This window comes from Phacochoerus africanus, chromosome 4 (assembly GCF_016906955.1).
Source record: "Phacochoerus africanus isolate WHEZ1 chromosome 4, ROS_Pafr_v1, whole genome shotgun sequence".
Lineage (NCBI taxonomy): Eukaryota > Metazoa > Chordata > Mammalia > Artiodactyla > Suidae > Phacochoerus > Phacochoerus africanus.
In genome coordinates, this window is record NC_062547.1 from 31,282,537 (window position 1) to 31,301,256 (window position 18,720).

Consider the following 18,720-nt stretch of genomic DNA (forward strand, 5'->3'; position numbering starts at 1 on the left):
AGTTGAAAGTTAGCCAAAATTATTTTAAAGGGCTATTGATAACATACATTTATAAGGTTCTGGTTTACTCAAGTATTTGAACAGCAAGGAGTACCCCAAACTCAGAGGAAATTGGCATCATTTATTCATACAGTGTATATTTATGGAATTTCTATGTTATGCTATCACTGCTCTGGGAGCAGGGGCTACAGTGCCGAACGAGACAGAGTCTTGGTTCTCATGGACCTTACTAACCTAGTGATAACACACAGTCCATCAAAAAGGGAAGCAAATTAAGAAGTGAGAAAACAACCGTTGATAAATGCTATGAAGGAATGAAATTGAATAAAGGGATAGAAAGCCACTGGACAAGCCATTTTTCAAATGCACAATAGTTGTCAAAAACTTTGTTGAATGGCTAAGTAAATGAATGGTGATTTCAAAATTTCAAAATATCATTTTGCAGAGAATAATCACTGTAATTTGCTACTTTGGAAGCACTCTTTTATAGAGTTTGGGGAAGAGAGCAGTGGACTTGGAGTTAGTAAATAAGGACTTAGGTCTGCTGTTATCATCAGGCTGTGTGACCTTGGGAAATTCACCTAGCCTGTCTGTGTCTTGAATATAGACTGGCAAACACTGATTCAGCAGAAAACTCTAAACGTTTAGATATGCCAGCTTCTAACAGAGGCAAAGTATAACAAATGCTGAGATGTCCTCAAAAATGTTACAGAATTTATATTTATCTCAGGAGAACTACAGTGTCATCACCGCCACCACCTCTTCCATCACCACCAGGTGGTCAGAAGGAGTTGTCTCCCAGGAGGCAGGAGCTCAGGTGCTGAAATCAATGAGTGTTGGCTGAGGAACTACCTGCTAAGCATCAGACACCATGGTAGTTCTTTACATTCATTAACCTGTTTAGCGCTCACAAGAATTACTAGCTCCATTTTGCAGATCTGGAAACTGAGGCACTGACATCAGGTAACTTGCCTGTGGTCTCATAATGAAGAAGGGGCAGAATGAAGCCTGACACCGAAAGCATGAGCACTAACTCCTTACATAACAACTACTCCATTTGTCCATTCAAGAAGTATTTTTTTTGAGCACCTACTATGTGCTAAGAACTTTTTGATCAGGTTCAGTTTGGCAGTAAGTGATAACACTCCTTTGTGTCCAGAAAAAAAAGCAAGTGCACAGAGGAGAGAGAAAAAAGGGGGGGGTGAATACAGAGTACACGCTCTTGTTCCTTTGATTGAACTCAGGAGAAACAACATTTTTTTTGCTACCACTCTCTGAGCTTCTGGAATCTCTCTGTCTGCTCTCTGTTTGAACTTGGGCAAATATAAAACTTACATTTTCTCTGTTCCTGGAGCTTTCAGAATCCCAAAGCATTTGGTTTAGATTAAATCCCTTGACCGAGGCATTATAATTCGGCTTCAACACAGATGATCCCGTCACCCGTCACCTTATCTAACCTAACTGCTTATTACAGTAACAGAGTACACTAGTCTGGAGGCAGGGGCAGGCCCGGGAGAGAAGGTCACGCAGGTTTAGCAGCCACATGTACACAGCAGGGTGGTGTGCTTTTAGAATCGCGAGGGGTGGATTCATAAAATCCAATCAGGAGCATGTGTATGCATTTATAGAAGCCTTTATTTTATTTATTTATTTTTTTGCCTGAATCTAAATTATAGAGATTTTAATAGCTCCAGTAATTAGACAAGTATGCAGTCAACCCCATTATGTTCCTGTGTAATATCACACTCCCCAGGGCCCACCTTCCCTGCTTGCTGGGCTCCCTGCATGGGCCCCCGGCCCCCTATTTTCTACCATAGGGAAGCAGTTTTCTTTTCAAAGAGCTCACTGTTCACATTGTTTTTGTTCCTTCAATCTGGAGGTTGGATTTGCTTTCTCAGCGGTTTCCCCATTGCATTGCCCCGTGGTGTAAGAAAAGGATAGAGAGGGGCCTGATCTTTCGTCCAAATTCCCCACCATGGCTAGTGCCTAGCGCATGTGGGAGGCTGCACAGTGGATGCCATCACGGTCGAGAAGGCACTTAGCATGGTGACTGGCACAGGCTAGACCCTTCACCAACACTCACAACTAACTCAGCTTAGAAACCTCTTCCTGGCTCAGTTATTGACCTTAAAGAAAGCAGAACAAAACACCTAGACTCACTATCTTAAATCATGGACTCGATAGAAAATTGCTTTTCTAGCTTCCTGATTGCCTCTCGCTCTATTTTTTTCTCTTGTGTTTTGTAACTTTGTCTTATCCATAGTAATATTTCACTTCATCAGCATAGATAATCTCCCTGCACGTGCTGAGGGCATATCTTGATATATATTGGACATCTTACATGTTTCTTATTGTCGTTTCTTCCAGAACTAAATCTTTTGGTTATTTAAAATTAAGGACAGGATCGCTATATTACTAAAATAATGCAGTTTAACAGGAGATTGACTTTTTCCATATGCATACATCTATTTTCCTAGGGGCTGTCAGAAAGCAGCTTGCATTACCCTTTGTTTTAGGGGTCGTTTGTTTGTGTGTTTGTTTTCTCCTTGAAAAGATTTCCAAAGAAAGACATCTGGAGTTTAGTGTCTTGAGGTCACCTTTTCTTATTCAGTCCCCACCAAGAAAAAGAAAGTAAGAATGAAAAATCCAAGTCAACTGTCTTTTCTTCCTAAGCAACTGAAAATTGTCCTGTGAAAACAATTCTAGAAGTCTGTGATATTGGCCTCTAGGCTGCTTAGAAAGGGGGACAAAATAGCTTAAAATCAAAATCCTATAATTGACTTCCTTGTAATTGGCACACTGATACTCTCTTTTCTCTCTCGAGTGGGTGTCAGACAGACAGAAACCGTGGTGTGGGCAGCGGCGGAGCCTTGAAAGTCAGCAATGTTTTCTGAGACTATCTGAAATCTTTTCTACAGAGACAGATAAAAGGATAATGAGCTGAGTATTTTTAAAGGATTCTCACAATTTGCAACTCAAACAAATCTAGTTTTCAAGTACGTGTGTGTTTTTTTAGACTGTAATGACTGAAAATGTTAAACTAAATATTTTGCTTAAACAAGTGTAGACGAAGGGGGTAAATGAGCAAATTAAAATGCATGAAAGCTGCCTCTGCCATGGCAGCTTCCTCTAGAAGAGAATGGCTAATTCATACGCGAGATATTCTTGTCACTCCTTGGGAGAAAGGCCGCCCTGGGGAGGAGCCCAACCGTTCAGCGTTTTGCTTCTGGTCAGGATTGATTCCAGATGTGGGAGGTAAATGCTAGAAAGGGTTTGGAAAATGGAGTGGAAATGAAAAATCCCGCAGGCCATTTGAGTGTTGATGACAGATGAGGTAGGTATTTTCAGGTAACTAATGAACTTGCTAGGAGCTTGGAGAGTGCTCAATCCAGTGGATATTTAACAGGCAGGAAAGACCCAGCTGAGATGGTGCACTGCCCCCAAACACCAAGAATGAGGCCTGACCAGAACACATAAATAGCAAGAGCTAAGACATGGCTATGTAAATGAACTGAAGTTCAGTCTTTTCCTAAAGCTAGCTCACAATTTGTAAATATGCTTTAAAAAAAAAAAAAAAAAAACTTCCTATTATTTAATTAATTGTGACTTACTTCATTATTTGAGAAAATAATGAACAAGTGTTCATGTGTAAATCAGTAAGGAGGAAAAAGAGGCAGAATATTAGAGAGATTATAAGCATAGGTCTTGAAGTGACCCGGACTTGGGTTTTTTAAATAAGGACCCTCCACTTCTTAACTTGATATTGAGTTAAGTAGTCTAAGCCACAGTTTTCTGTTCTTTAAAATGAGTATAATATTAGTGTTTATTTTAAAACAGTTGCAGTGAGAATTAAATGAGGTGATGTATATAAAACCCTGAGCCTAACACTCAATCAGTGCTCAATAAATGTGAAGTTAACATGATAATTATTGCTATTCCAGGAATGGAGTTTGAACCAGCAGGTGATACATAATCCCAGCCTAGAAAGTTTAATCTTTAGCCGTGGAGATTTTGACTCACAGGACTTTCCTATCGTTAATAGATGCCTACTATTTTCAACTTTAGTATTGATATTGCAGTTAGAGTTTTTGGTTGCAAGCGACAGGAATTTACTATTGACAACATAAGCAACCAGGAGATCACAGGAAGGTTGACAGGAGGTTTACAGAATGGGAGGACGCCAGCCTTAGAAATAGACAGGAAGCCTGAGAAGCAGAAGGCAGGAAGCAGAACAGCAATCCTTTGGCATCCAGGACAGCAAGGCAAGTCTCGGGAGAGGAGGTGATATCTGTGGCCAAGCTCAGTTTACATGCTGAGTCCCTTGCCATGAAAGGAGGCAGGAAAAAGAAAATACGGAGAAGATCAGACCCTGAAATTATGCTATCTCGATTGTGGACACAGGGAAATTAGGATGTATAAGAAGGGAAAATGAACTCTGGCAGCCAAACTCCATAAATATTCATCATTATTTAGCCAACCTTCTGTAATGCATTTCACAAAATTTTCACGTTAAGCCACATGCTCTTGGGTATAACGATCATATTGCTGGAGTCACATTCCCAAGTCCTCAGGGCTGAAGAAGACTGGAAGGTGCCTGCCAGTTTATCTTGAGGGAAGAGACCAGAAGGGTAGAGGTCGGATGGCTGCACACAGCAGTACAGGCTATACACTACACAGGAGTGCCCAGCTGAGAAGGCAAGTGGGGGCTGAAATTCATCTTTACCCCTCTCGCCATACCTCTACCCAGAGCAAGAGGCTCCTTCTTGGAATTTTCATGAAGACACTGCCATCTCACTGACTCCTGCAATCACAATGTTGCATCAAACCAGGGCAGGTACCATTTTCTCATTTGCCCCCACATGTCTTAGAGGCTAGTGGTGGCCATTGCTAAATCCCATACCACCCAGGAGCAAAAGAGAAAAGGAAGGAAATTGGGATGGCTGCCTTCCTCCATCTCTTGCCTCTGTCACATCTTTCTCTTTGTTTTCATTATCCTGGAAAGAGAGACTCTCAGGATTGAATGAGATTTGGACAGTCTCCTAATCCAGATACTTACCCAGTGCTTGGAATGTAGCCTTCTCCCCTCCCCCACAACATAAAGTCTATGACAACTAGTCATCCAGATTTAAGCACCTCCACGGACAGGAAATTTACCACCTTCTCAGACAGGCCATTCTAAGGGGAATTTTTCCTTAGATACCTGAAATGTATGTGCTTATAACGTCTACTCACTCTGATTGGTTCTATGTCTGGGGCTACAAGACACAAGCTGAACCCTTCTTCCATGTGAGAGGCCTTTCAATAGTCGAAGTCTACTGTGGTCCTTTTCCAGCATAACTTTCTCACTTAGACCTTGAGTAGCAGCATTTCATGATATAGCTGGTCAGAAGTTCTTTGAATTCACTCTCATTTATCACATTGAAGCCCCCTTACAATGTGTCATCCAGAATTGAATGCACTAGCCAAACATTATCCAAGTAAAGCCCAGGATACTGCTAAGTATTAATGATCATAAGTCATAACAATAGTAGCTAACTGAGCTAAATTAAAAACTCGCTGCATACCAGGCATTGTGATAAGCACTTTCCTTAACAAGACTTAACTGAATCCTTACGACTCTTTCCAAGATTCTGTTATTATTCTCTTTTACAGAAAAAGAAACTGAGATTCTGAGAAGTTGAGTTGCTCACCTCAGATTCCCACCACTGGTAACAAGTAGCGATGAGAGTCAAACCTGAGGGTCCCTGAGACCAGAGCTCACACACTATCCACTCACTATGACTTCGTTTATGTTGCTGAAACTCCATGAGCTTTGTGGGCCCTTGTTACTGGTACATCTCATGTGCATGAGACATCTTTCATAGAGATTGTACTGCTGGATCCTAGGACCGAGAGCACACCAAAAGTAGGGAAGATTGTGAGAGAGTACCAAGTGTCATGGCTACACTTTCATTAACTCTTTTTTACTCAAAAGCACCAGGTTGCCCTTTGATTTAGATTTCTGGCAAGTTTTGATGTTGTTTCCTTTTCTAGGGCCACACCTGTGGCTTATGGAAGTTCCCGGTTGACGTCAAATCAGAGTTGCAACTGCTGACTTAACACCACAGCCACAGCAATGCAGGATCCCAGCCATGTCTGTGCCCTACACTGCAGCTTGTGGCAATATGGGATCCTTAGCCCACTGACGGGGGGCTAGGGATCAAACTCGCATCCTCATGGCTGCTAGTCAGGCTTTTAATCCCCTGATTCACAATGGGAACTCATGCTGTTTTCCATAGAGTGGTTTGGAGAACAAAAAGGGACTCAAGAGCAATTACTGCTTCCACCAAAGTGATAGAAGAGCAAGATGTTCCACTCAGCCCCCTCAGTTCTCCCCACCCCCTTCATTCACATAATCCTGGAGAGTCATCTGAATTAAGATGTGCACTGAGGAGTTCCCATCGTGGAGCAGCGGAAACAAATCCGACTAGGAACCATGAAGTTTCGGGTTCAATCCCTGGCCTCGCTCAGTGGGTTAAGGATCTGGCATTACCATGGCTGTGGTGTAGATCACAGATGCGGCTCGGATCTGGCATTGCTGTGGCTTTGGCATAGGCCAGCAACAACAGCTCTGATTAGACCCCTAGCCTGGGCACCTCCATATGCTGCAAGTGCGGCCCTAAAAAGACCAAAAAAAAAAAAAAAAAGATGTGCACTGAATTTTCAGTTTGGTGGACGCTGGTCCTTTTCATTGTCCTTTTAATAGCTTGATACCCAGGCCTTATGGAAATGATCTCAGCACTCTGTGAAAGGTGAGCAACTCTCAGCCAACCTCAGGTGAGTATGAAGAATTCTCCCAAAGCCCACAGTAGCAAATGGTCAGATTGATCTTCAGTCAAAGGAAAGATCAAACTGCTTGAACAAGCTTACTGCCATAGATGTTACATACAATTCTCCTAAGAGTCCTGGAATTCTGGAAAGTCAGTGAGCTCACATCATCTTAGAGTTCTCTTTGGCCTTTAGTAACAGAACAATCAATTCCGTTAGGATTACACCTAAGAAAATATGGGTGAAATAGTGACATAATGCTGTAAAATTAAGAGGCAAAATCCACAATGTTCTGAAGGAGTGTCTTTCTGCTTCCTGTTTAGTTTTTCTCACTATTCTACCTCAGTCCTTGGCTTAGTGCTGTAGTAGATAGTCAAGAAATATTCTTTGAACATCAGCCTTCAATGAACCCTGAGGTACATTAAAGATGCCTAATCCTGTAAGAAGTTGCGAATCATTATATATCTAAATTTGTTATCTACTTTGAATTATGAAGTCTAGTTTTTCTATTTGCTCCAAATCTTAATCACCTTAGGTAAAACAGGCTACTTTTAGTTTGCATTATTTTTCGTCTTTCCACTACCACCTATGATAACTCAAAACCAATCCTTTGATGCTGATACTTTCTGATACTCTCCTTTAAATCTCCCTTGGTAGAATGTTTAAAGGGAATTCCAAATTGGATCCCTTACAAGATGAACCCATGCTGAATATATGATGTTACACTTTAAATTTAGAGTTTCCCCTAGTTAAGAAGATTTGTTCCTTGAACCTCAAATTTTAGGAAGAAAATGCTAGATCGTAATTCATAAAGGATTTGTTTTCCTTTTTGCAGGGAATACAGTCCACTAGGTGGCATCTCAACACACAGAAAGCTGGATCTATGCATTGGTGATGAATCCAATATACTGTTTTAAAAATAGGCTCTAAATTGCCCTCAACTATATGGTTGTAATACTATTGAAACACTCAGCATTTGTGAAGAAGATTCTGTGGTGAAGGAACTATGTTTCTGTATTAGATAATAGATGTTCTAATAGAATCCCGCTGCTTTTTCTGATGGAGAACTATTCTGAAATTGCATCCAAGGATGGAAAAGTTGATATGGAAGCACTCTGATCAGGTAACTCCAGTTTCTGGGGGTGTGATTAGGAGAGATACACATCCACAGACAATGTGACACAAAAGGCCATTAAATCGACAATTAACAGGCTACCTGGTGGGAGTCATTTAGGCCAGATTTAGAAACACAATAACGCCCTCTTCCAGCCTTCAGCATTTCTGGACTCAGCAAACTTCCCTTTGGATGAGAAAGAGGATGCTTCCACCACAATCCCTCCTCAGGTGGTGAGACTTCTATTGATTTGAACCTCCAAGAGGTGGTCTTTATCTTAGTTGGATCACTAGCCATTTGGTCAAGAGAACATTTTTGTTTGTTTGTTTGTTTTTGTCTTTTTGTCTTTTCTAGGGTTGCACCTGTGGCACATGGAGGTTCCCAGGCTAGGGGTCTAATCGGAGCTGTAGCTGCTGGCCTACACCACAACCACAGCAATATGGGATCCGAGCCGCGTCTTCAACCTGCACCACAGCTCACGGCAACGCTGGATCCTTAACCCACTGAGCGAGGCCAGGGATCAAACCCACAACCCCGTGGTTCCTAGTCAGATTCATTAACCACTGAGCCATGACGGGAACTCCTAAGAGGACGGGAACTCCTAAGAGAACATTTTGAAGACCTTCTGCCATCTTTCAAACTTAATAAAAGTATCTTTAATAGTCGTAGGCTTTATGAGGTAATATTTAATTTTTATCTAAAAAAATCTCATTCTTCAAAAAAAGTTACCCAAAGATTCTAGAATTTACAAAGACTTCCTTGGCCTCCTAGGCCTGTGTAAGTTACCCCATGTGCTCCCATAGCACCTTATTTCTGCCATCATCTCCCCCGTTACACCCGACTACAGCCACCTGTTGTTTATATACTTGTCTCTCCCTCTAGACTGTAAGCTCAGTGAGCACAGAGAAACTGTCTTGCTCACCCTGTATCCCTAGGGGTGCATAACAGTGTCTGGTACTCACAAAACATTTGCTGAATAAACAAATAAAATTCTAGGGAAGAAAAAAAAGAATGCATTGACTTCTAAACTAAAAGCCTTAAAATGTTTGCAAGGGCCACTTTATAAGCTATAATACAAAGTTACTCCTCTTTCCCTCTACTCACACAGATTCTAATCTCTGTTATGATGATGGTTCTGGTCTTTTGCTTTCAATCATCATGAGGAGCAAACAGCATCCAAAGCCTGGCATCCAGAAATAATTCTTGGTTATTTCATAAAAATGAATGCATTCAATTAAATCAGCATTTATTGACCACTGGTAAATATGAAAAACCAAACTGTACATGAAATATTTGGTGTTCAAAGCTGCCTGTGTGTTTCTCCATCAAAATCTCTGCTCACCTTTCTTTAATTAGAGACAAGTGGATATACAGGAAAGGGTATACATTATAAAACAAAACAATATGCATTGTGAAACCAGAGTTTTTTCATAATTTTTGTCACAAAAGACAACCTTGCAAACAGGACTAGAGCTTTTGGCTGCTTCTGGCAAGGACGTTTTATAAATGAGTCTTTGTAGCAGAGGTCATGAGCTTAGGATCTGGCGTTGTACCAACTGGATTGGAATCCCAGCTCCACTAGTTCCTGTCTTGAGACCTTGAGTTTTTTACTTAACATCTCTTGAAGCTATATTTTAGTGATAATGGTATCATCTATTTTATATGGTTTTAAGGAGGATTAAGTAAAATTATGTGTATAAACTCTTAGTATAGTAGCTGGTCCATAGGAAGAGATCAATAAACATTAGCTATTATTATTATTTATTATTATTTATCATTGTGGTCAATGACAGCCAAAATGAATATTCCATAGGTTCCCTCATGCATCTTTAGATTCTATCCATTAGATTCTGACATTGCAGGTTGTAAATAATTATAAATGAGCCCCAGGCATACCTCAGCATCATGTATTTAAATCAAGAGCCAAAGAATGATAATCTGCCCCCTTTTCCTTTTTGGACTAAGTTTTCCTCTCAATTATTTCAAAGAGTAGATGTCTAGCCACTGCTTCCTTCTCTTCACTCCCTTCCCTGCTTATCTAGTCATCATTCAATATGTATTTATTACTGAGTACTGGGTATTGTTCATCTATGGACTCTACCTCGAAAAGTTTATAGTCTGGAAAGAAAGATGAAACATGCATGCACATGAAACTGTAAGAAGATTTAGAAAGTGATGAGGTCCAGAAGGGAGGGACATCACACAGCGGAATTCAGAGGAAGTGTAGAATTATTGGTATTTCAGCATTCACACCATGTCCATATAGATAGAGAGATGCTACTGAGGATACAAGAAAAATGAAAGTCATCATTTTTGTGCTTAAGGAATTTAGAAACTTAGAGATAAAACTAAAGCCATGAATGTGTTCATGCTATATCCTAGCATGATCCTATCCATGCCTGATCCTCAGTAGACCTCCAGTTGAAGAAAGATATATCCCAAAGGTATCTGTAACACACACACACACACCTCTGCCTGGATCATTCAAAGGAAGAACGTGAATATAGCACTTACTGCCTAACCACTGAGAGCTGGAAAGCTCTATGAAGGCAGGCACCGAAAGCTTTCGTTGATCCCTGCAACATTTGGCTTTTATATTGGTTTGCTAAGGATGCCATAACAAAGTACCATGCCCTGGGCTGCTTAAACAGAAATTTTTCCCACAGATTGAGATGCCAGAATTTCAAAACCGAGGCGTCATCAGGGTTGGTTCCTTCCGAGGGGTGTGAAGGAAAGATCTGTTCCAGGTTTCTCTGCTTGGCTTGTAGATGGCCCTCTTCTCCCAATGTCTTCACATCATTTTCCTTCTATGTGTGTCATCTCTGTTCCCAAATATCCCCTTTTCAGAAGGACATCAGTCATATCGAATTAAGGCTCATCCTAATGACCTCATTTTAACTTAATATTCTTTGTCCAAATAAGGTCACATTCTGAGGTACTGGGGGTTAAGATTGCAACATATCTTTGAATGGGGGAAGGGCACATAATTAAACCATAAAATTTTCAAGAACTGAAAATGGTATTCGCCAATCCATTTACCAGACTCACTGCTTAAAATGATACCTAATTATCAATATCAGTTAAGTTCAAATCACCACATATTTATTAATTGTCTGACATGATCAGTACATAACAGTGGATTTTGAGGGAACACACATATGGAAGGGAAATACAGATGTGGTCTCTGCCTGCTCAATCCTAGGGTAGGACATTGGAGTCCAGTGGGAGAGACAAGATGAGATCAGCACAACTAACCATGCTGCAAGGTTGGATGTGGCAAGGTTTGCAAGAGCGGTGTAGGCAAAGAGCTATGGAAGGACATTGAGGCAGTGATATAACAACTGGAGCTCAAAGGACTTGAAAGACATCAAAGGACAGTGTTGGAAGGGAGAGAAGTTCAGGAGAAGTAGAAGCTTGAACAGAGGTGTAGAGTAAGGAGAGTCACTTATTCAGGTGAATGATCTGGGGTGTGGCTGGGTTAGTGTAGTACAGTTCTTTTCTCTTTTCTTTTCTCTTCTTTTCCTCCCTTCCCTTCTTCCTTCCTTCCTTCCTTTCTATCCTTCTGTCTTTCTGTTTCTTTCTTTCTTTTCCTTCCTTCCTTCATTCCTTTCTTTCTTTTTTCTTTTTCTTGTCTTTTTAGGGCCATACCCAGGTCATATGGAAATTCCCAGGCTAGGGGTCAAATCACAGCTGTAGCCACCAGCCTACACTACAGCCACAGCCATGTGGGGTCTGAGTCATGTCTGTGACACCACAATTCACAGCAACATCAGATCCTTTAACCCAGTGAAGGGTAGATACTAGTATCCTCATGGATACTAGTCAGGTTCATTACTGCTGAGTCACAACAGGAACTCCCTGAGAAGTACTTTTCAAACTTTGTAAAACTTCTGAATTCTTCTTGAAGTGAGACTCTCTGCAGACCCACAGAATATTGCGAGTAGAGCTGCTGTTGTCTAAAATCTTGGCAGCTCTAGAGAGCCACAGGGCAGAGTTGAAACCCTAGGGCTGGGGACTACAGCGCTAGGAAGTCAGCCTGGGAAAGTAGGGCATGGCCAGCTTTGGACACCCAAGAGTAACCATGGCCCCCAAGGATAATCAAGAGGCATTGGGAGATTTCCAAGCAGAGAATTGACCAGGCTCCTCCTCTGATGATGCATGGGATAGGACAGAAGAGGGGGAAATAACTTTGTCTTAATATAAGTTTATAGAAATGTAACAATAAAATTGTATATCATCATGTATCCAAAGAACTATAAAAAAGTGACAAAATCTTCTGCCTCTGTTCTTCTAAGGCCCTTTGTGACAGCCTCAGCTGTTGAGGAACAAGATGAAGCAGAGAGAAAAAAACAGATTTTATATTTCGAGAAACCGAGATTGATAGCAAGTGGTAGAAAGCATGGGATTTCGATTCTCACAAGCCTGTGTTTGAATCCCAGCTCCGACCAAATTCCTTAAGCCTGCATGTTGATTTTCTCATCTGCAAAATTGAGACAACTATATCAACCTCATATGATTACTGGGAGCATGAAATGAGGTCATATACTTAAAATATTGAGCACAGTGTTTGGCAATAGTTAGCTTTCATAGTGTGATTGTTCCCCAAGACAAATTAACCAAGCACAGTAAGGGGAAATGGGGCACCAGGCATACCTAGCAGACCATCGGTGGGTGTGCTGAATGAACCACATTTATGCTGATATGATGGCTGGGTTTTCTTGATCTGGACACATCCTTCCCTTGAGAAGAACATCTGCTGGCTGAAACTCCTCACCTTGGTCCTGTCCACATTTCTCCATTTCCATCCCCACCCTCTTTTAGTGAAGACCACTCAGGCTTCTCCTATGTACTAATCTGCATAGCTTGTTTAGAGATTTGAGCCTACAAAAGGATTCTTAGGCAACAAAAGAGAGAAGTTACTTTGTCCACACGCTCAAGACGCCTGCTTTGTGGATAATATCAAGACAGATTGTGTAGCAAATTGAAGAAGGCCGCCCAGAGTGTCAGAATGTATGTACAGTAATTGAAAAGTATTGCTTGCACACTTTCAGTATCTGGACAATCCCCCAGCAGACAATGGCATCAAGGGATATAATGCACCATAAAGGATGGATTCCAGCTGCATCCAGGACAAATGTCATGCACGTGCCCTGAGGAGGGTAGGAAGGGCATCCACTACACTAATGGTTTCCAAGGGAGATGATACTCCTGTTTTTCATGAGTCAGAGACAAGAAAGGGGCTTTGTCAAAAACACCCTCTGTGCTCACATTTGGCTCAGTGTTTTATGCTTCCTGAACGGCCCACCTGAAGATGTACTGCCTGCTCTTATTTTGGCGTTTCCTGAGAGTGTCCAGGGTTTCCATCATTAGCTAATCCCTAATCACTATCCTCCAGTTTTGAATCACCGATTCCCCCAATGTCTCCCACCTGGCTGGTGACTGCACTGTGTTTTCACAACCACCAAAGGAATGGTAAACTTTACCTCTCAGAAGACTGAGTGAAGGCTTTGTTTTGCCTTGTGAATTTGCTCTTTTGGTGTCCTTGGCTTGGGCCTGTGTGGATGGGACTTGATTGGATTTGAGATTTGAGATTGATTTCCTATGAACTCCACTGGGAGCCAGAAGAAGAATGGAGTGACAGAGGGACTGCTGATCTTTGACCCCAGCCCATTGATGGCTGTTGTCATCACTGTTGGTGGCTGCTCTGAACAAGAATGCATTGTCTCTCCATCTATTGTGGACTTGCCTTCAAAGTCAGTCTTCACAGGATGTACCCCTTTAATCAGGGAATGTGCCCTTCCACCTAGGCAAAGGATGGATGAGGAAAGCAGATCAAGTAAGTATGTTAATACTCTAGAGAGTGAGGACTTGAGAAGGAAACATTAGGGAAAAATGATAATAAGAATGAGAGTTTGAAATTAATATATATTGAATAGTTACTATATATTATACACTTGCATTGGTTGTTTCACTGAATCCTCTCAATAACACTATAAAGTAAGTGCTCCCTCAATTTTCAGATTAAAAAAAACAAGGTTTCATTTTTTTTTTTTAACGTAGGTCATAAGCCTGGCAGACCTATGATTCTATGATTTAATCCCAGGCAATGAATCCAGAGTCTGAGACTCTAAGTATCACTTTGTGATTCCTCCACGAATGAGGATGGAAGTTGAAACCCAAAGTGGCTTTAGGAGCTCTGCTAACCCCTCTGGAATCAGGAAGATGAATGCATCCATGTGAGAAGTTTCTTAGGTTTTTTTTTCTTTTTTTTTTTCCCATAGTCACCATTTTTGAGGCTCTGGTTAGAGCCTACCTCTCTACAACTCCTATTTTGAAAGATTCTCTGAATCCCCACAATCCTTTCTATAATAATCCCTTCACACAAATTAGCTTAGGAACTCCTCATACCAAAGCCATTTCTATTGTTTTTCCATTTTTTAGAATAAAAATTGAGCTTAGATAAGGTTCACCTAAGGTCGTATTTCTAGCAAGTAACTGAGTTTGAATTTGAAGCCAAGGAGACCTGACTCATGGTCAGTGTGCTTCCTCTGTGGTCTATCGTCTCCTCTCAGTTAAAGGCCCTATGATGTACTTTACTAATCTATTAAGTAATCTACATTTTTTGTTTTACTCTCTAGAGCCAAGGGATGTCAAAAAACTTAGAGTCTTGTTGGCAACAGCTTTTGTTTAAGTCTTCTTTGTGTAAATAAACCATCAGCACCTTAGGAATTTGGGAGAAATTGCAGAAGGGAGTATGATAGCTCCTGATGGTTTTGAGTGAAAATACTTTTTCCTCACGTCTCTCTCATACTAGGTATCTTGTCTCCCCAGTTCATTAATCTGTTATTATTATTTCCTCTAGATTCTTTGATTCACATTGCTATAGAAGATCAAAGTAGAAGGAATTACCTCATGCTAAAAGTGAGGAAATGTCTTATTTTTCTTAACGCCTAGGGCAGTATTTTGGTTTCTTTAAATCAAATCAAGTCTTATTTCCAGACCCTACTACTTTAGAGTGATGGAAAAATTCAGTCTTGGTGTTTACTGGGCTCCTTTTCCTTTTCAAACTATCATTCTGTGTGGGAGGATTCCTGGTCTGGAAAATGGGAGGAGGATAGGAGGAGAAGGGTTTAAAGGACTTGACTTTTTTAAATCACTTTTTTAAAAAATATAGTTGATTTACAATGTTTTGCCAATTTATTCTGTACAGCAAAGTAACGCAGCCCCCCCCAACACATACATTCCTTTTGTGATAGTATCTTCCACTATGGTCTATCCCAGGAGACTGGATATAGTTCCCCATGCTATGCAGTAGGACTTTATTGCTTGTCCATTCTAAATATAATAGTTTGCATCCACTAATACCAAACTCCCAATCCATCCCACTCCTTCCCCCAATCCCTTTTGGTGACCACAATTCTGTTCTCTATGTCTGTGAGTCTGTTTCTGCATTGTAGATAGGTTAATTTGTGCAGTATTTTAGATTCCACATATAGTATTTGTCTTTCTCTTTCTGACTTACTTCACTTATTGTGAGAATCTCTAGTTGCATTCAATTTGCTGCAAATGCCATTATTTCTTTTTTATGACCGAGTAGTATTCCATTGTGTATATGTAACACATCTTCTTAATCCATTCATCTGTCAATGGGCATTTAGGTTGTTTCCATGCCTTGGCTATTGTGAATAGTGCTGCAATGAACATATGGATGCATATATCTTTTTGAATTATAGTTTTGTCCTGATATATGCCTAAGAGTGGGATTGCTGGATCATATGGTAGTTCTATATATAGTTTTCTGAGGTACCTCCATACTGTTTTCCACAGTGGTTGTACCAATTTACATTCCCACCCTCTCAGCATTTGTTATTTACAGGCTTATTAATGATGGCCATTCTGACCAGTGTGAGGTGGTACCTCGTGGTTTTGATTTGCACTTCTCTAATAATTAATGATGTTGAGCATTTTTCCCTGTGCCTACTGACCATGTGTATGTCCTCTTTGGAGAAATGATGGAAATAATCTCAGAAGGAAGGTCTGTGATATCAGAAGTAACCAATAGCAGAGAAAACACAAATATATGAAAAAAATCTAAAGAAATCTTGTTGTATATATAAAGTAATGATAATGTTTAATCTGTTGGGCTGAAAAAGAGAAGATATAATGAAAACCATGCACAGGAATATTTAAATCAAGAAGAATATGAATAGAATTAGCCATCTAAGCTCTCTCAAAAATGATCAAAGGGGGTAAAAATATCTTCAAGCAAAATTTCATTTTCAAATTTACAGAACAGCTGTAAGGTCACTATAAAAAACATTTTCTCCTGAGTAAGTAGCAGGCCAGATACCTTATTACCCCTGAATTGAGTGTGTGTTTCATATAAACAAGAACCTGCTCCTCATAGCCACAATTACCCATAAGAATCAGAAAATTAACATCGATAGATTACACATCTAATCCTCTATCCCAGTCTTTCCAATTGTCCTAATAATATCCTTTATAGCAAAAGGATTCTGTTCAGAATTGTGGGCTGCATTTAGATGTCACGACTCTTTAGTCAAATTTAATCACTCCCCACTCCCGACTTTCATGACCTTGACATTTAAAAGCAAGCAAGTTTGCAGGGTTTGTAGGGTTGCCCTACTCATTCTGATTAGGTTGCAAGACTTTATTGCAGGAAACCATCCTACAGAGGCCCTCCTTCCCACATGGGTTGTCACAGCACGTGGGGCCACCCCTGTCTACCCATGGAGGTTCTGTCTTTATCACCTTGAGCTCTGCTGCCTCCACCCCAGTGGGACACCTACCTAGTTAGGACCACCTTATAGATTTAGGACCAAATTGCTTGAGAAGTGAAGGGAAAGAAAAGGCAGGAAAAGAGAGGAAGCAGGAAGGAAAGAAGAAAGAAAGAGAAAGAAGAGGAGGGAAGATGGAAAAAGAAGTGGAAAAGGAAGAACTGGAGTTCCTGTCATGGCACAGTGGAAACAAATCTGACTAGGAACCATGAGGTTGCAGGTTTGATCCCTGACCTCACTCAGTGGGTTAAGGATCTGATGTTGCTGTGGCTATGGTGTAGGCTGGCAGCTGTAGCTCCAATTGGACCCCTAGTGTAGGAACCTCTGAATGCCATGAGTGCAGCCCTAAAAAAAACAAAAAGTAAAGGAAGAACTTCATTTTTAAGTCTTGCTAAACTCAAGATGCACATTAAAAATGTGAGGGCAATTCCTAAAAGGATAGAGGTAGAAAATCTAATATCCAAACTAGCAGAAAGGAAAACAAAATGGAATAAGGGAAAGGGATAAATACTAACTCAGTGTAAACAAAAGCAAGAAAGGAACAAAGCAAATAAGAAACAAACTGAAAAGGGAGGGAGGGGCAAATAGAAAGTACTATAATTTGGCAGAATTTAATCTAAATGTATTAGTGATCCAAATCAATAAAAAAAAAGAAATAAACAGTCTAGTTAAGAGATTTAATGATTAGATTGAACTCAAAAACAGAATCCATCTCTATGCAGATCACAGGAGCCAGACCTAAAACATTGGGATAAAGTTTGAAAAGGTCCCAGGCCATTTCCCTCAAACTCATGGCCTTGCTCTCCTGCTCTGGGGAACCAAGAGGTATCAGGTCCAAGTGGTTCAGGCGAGCACTGCTCAGGATGATCGACCTGCTTAAGGTGCCAGAGCCAGAGCAGGCTGGGGAAGATCTCCCTGGAGGGCTGCAGGGAACGAACAAGATGAGCCTGGAACATCTTTTTTTTTTTTTTTTGTCTTCTTGTCTTTTTAGGGCCACACCTGTGGCATATGGAGGTTCCCAGGCTAGGGGTCTAATTGGAGCTACAGCTGCCGGCCTACACCACAGCCACAGCAACGCCAGATCTGAGCCCCGTCTGCAACCTACACCACAGTTCATGGCAACACCGGATCCTTAACCCACTGAGCATGGCCAGGGATCAAATCCCAACCTCATGGTTCCTAGTCTGATTCATTTCCGCTGCACCATGATGGGAACTCCCTGGAACATCTTTTGTGTCATAAAATAAGCCTGTGTGCAAAGATGATGAGGGCACGTCAAAAAGATCCAGAAGCTAAGTGAAAAGGGGCTTCTGCTGGTCAAATCAAAGTAATGCTGATGGCCAGTAACTGCCTTCCCTTGGCCGGCTGGTTTCTGTCTGTGGTCAATGAGAGCTGATTTTGGAGTGACAACAGAAGTCAGTGGCTAGGAGTTTCTTCCCTACTCTCTCAAGACGCTCTCCAGCACTGGGGCTATCTCCCCCATTGCTATAGCCCCCTCTTGGTCACTGTGGTTCCAATTCTGCTCAATGGCCATGACCTCTGTTTCTGATATCATTATATCTCCCCTTTGCTTCCTGTTTTTGGTGTGGCAGCAGCTTACTTTTGCTAATCTCCAAGTTGTCTCCTAGGCTCTATTGGGTTCCTCAGATTTTCTATTATGTGTGCAACCCACTTCCTGAATTAAGTTCCCTCTGTTTAGATATTTAAGGAGGTTTCTGTTTTCCTAATCAAAGCCTGACTGATACTCCAGGCAAATACTGGCAAAAAGAAAGATGGTGTCATTATATAAACATTATACGGAATAGACTGTAAGGCAAAAAGCAACAGTGAAATGGAGACCATAACATAATTCTAAATTGTATGCACCTAATAACTTATTGAAATGTATGTAGCAAATATCAACAAAGCTGAAAAGAAAAATGGACATATCACCATCAGACTAGGAGATATTTAGCACATTTTTTCTGAGTAATTGATAGCTCATGCTTTCAAGGAATAAAA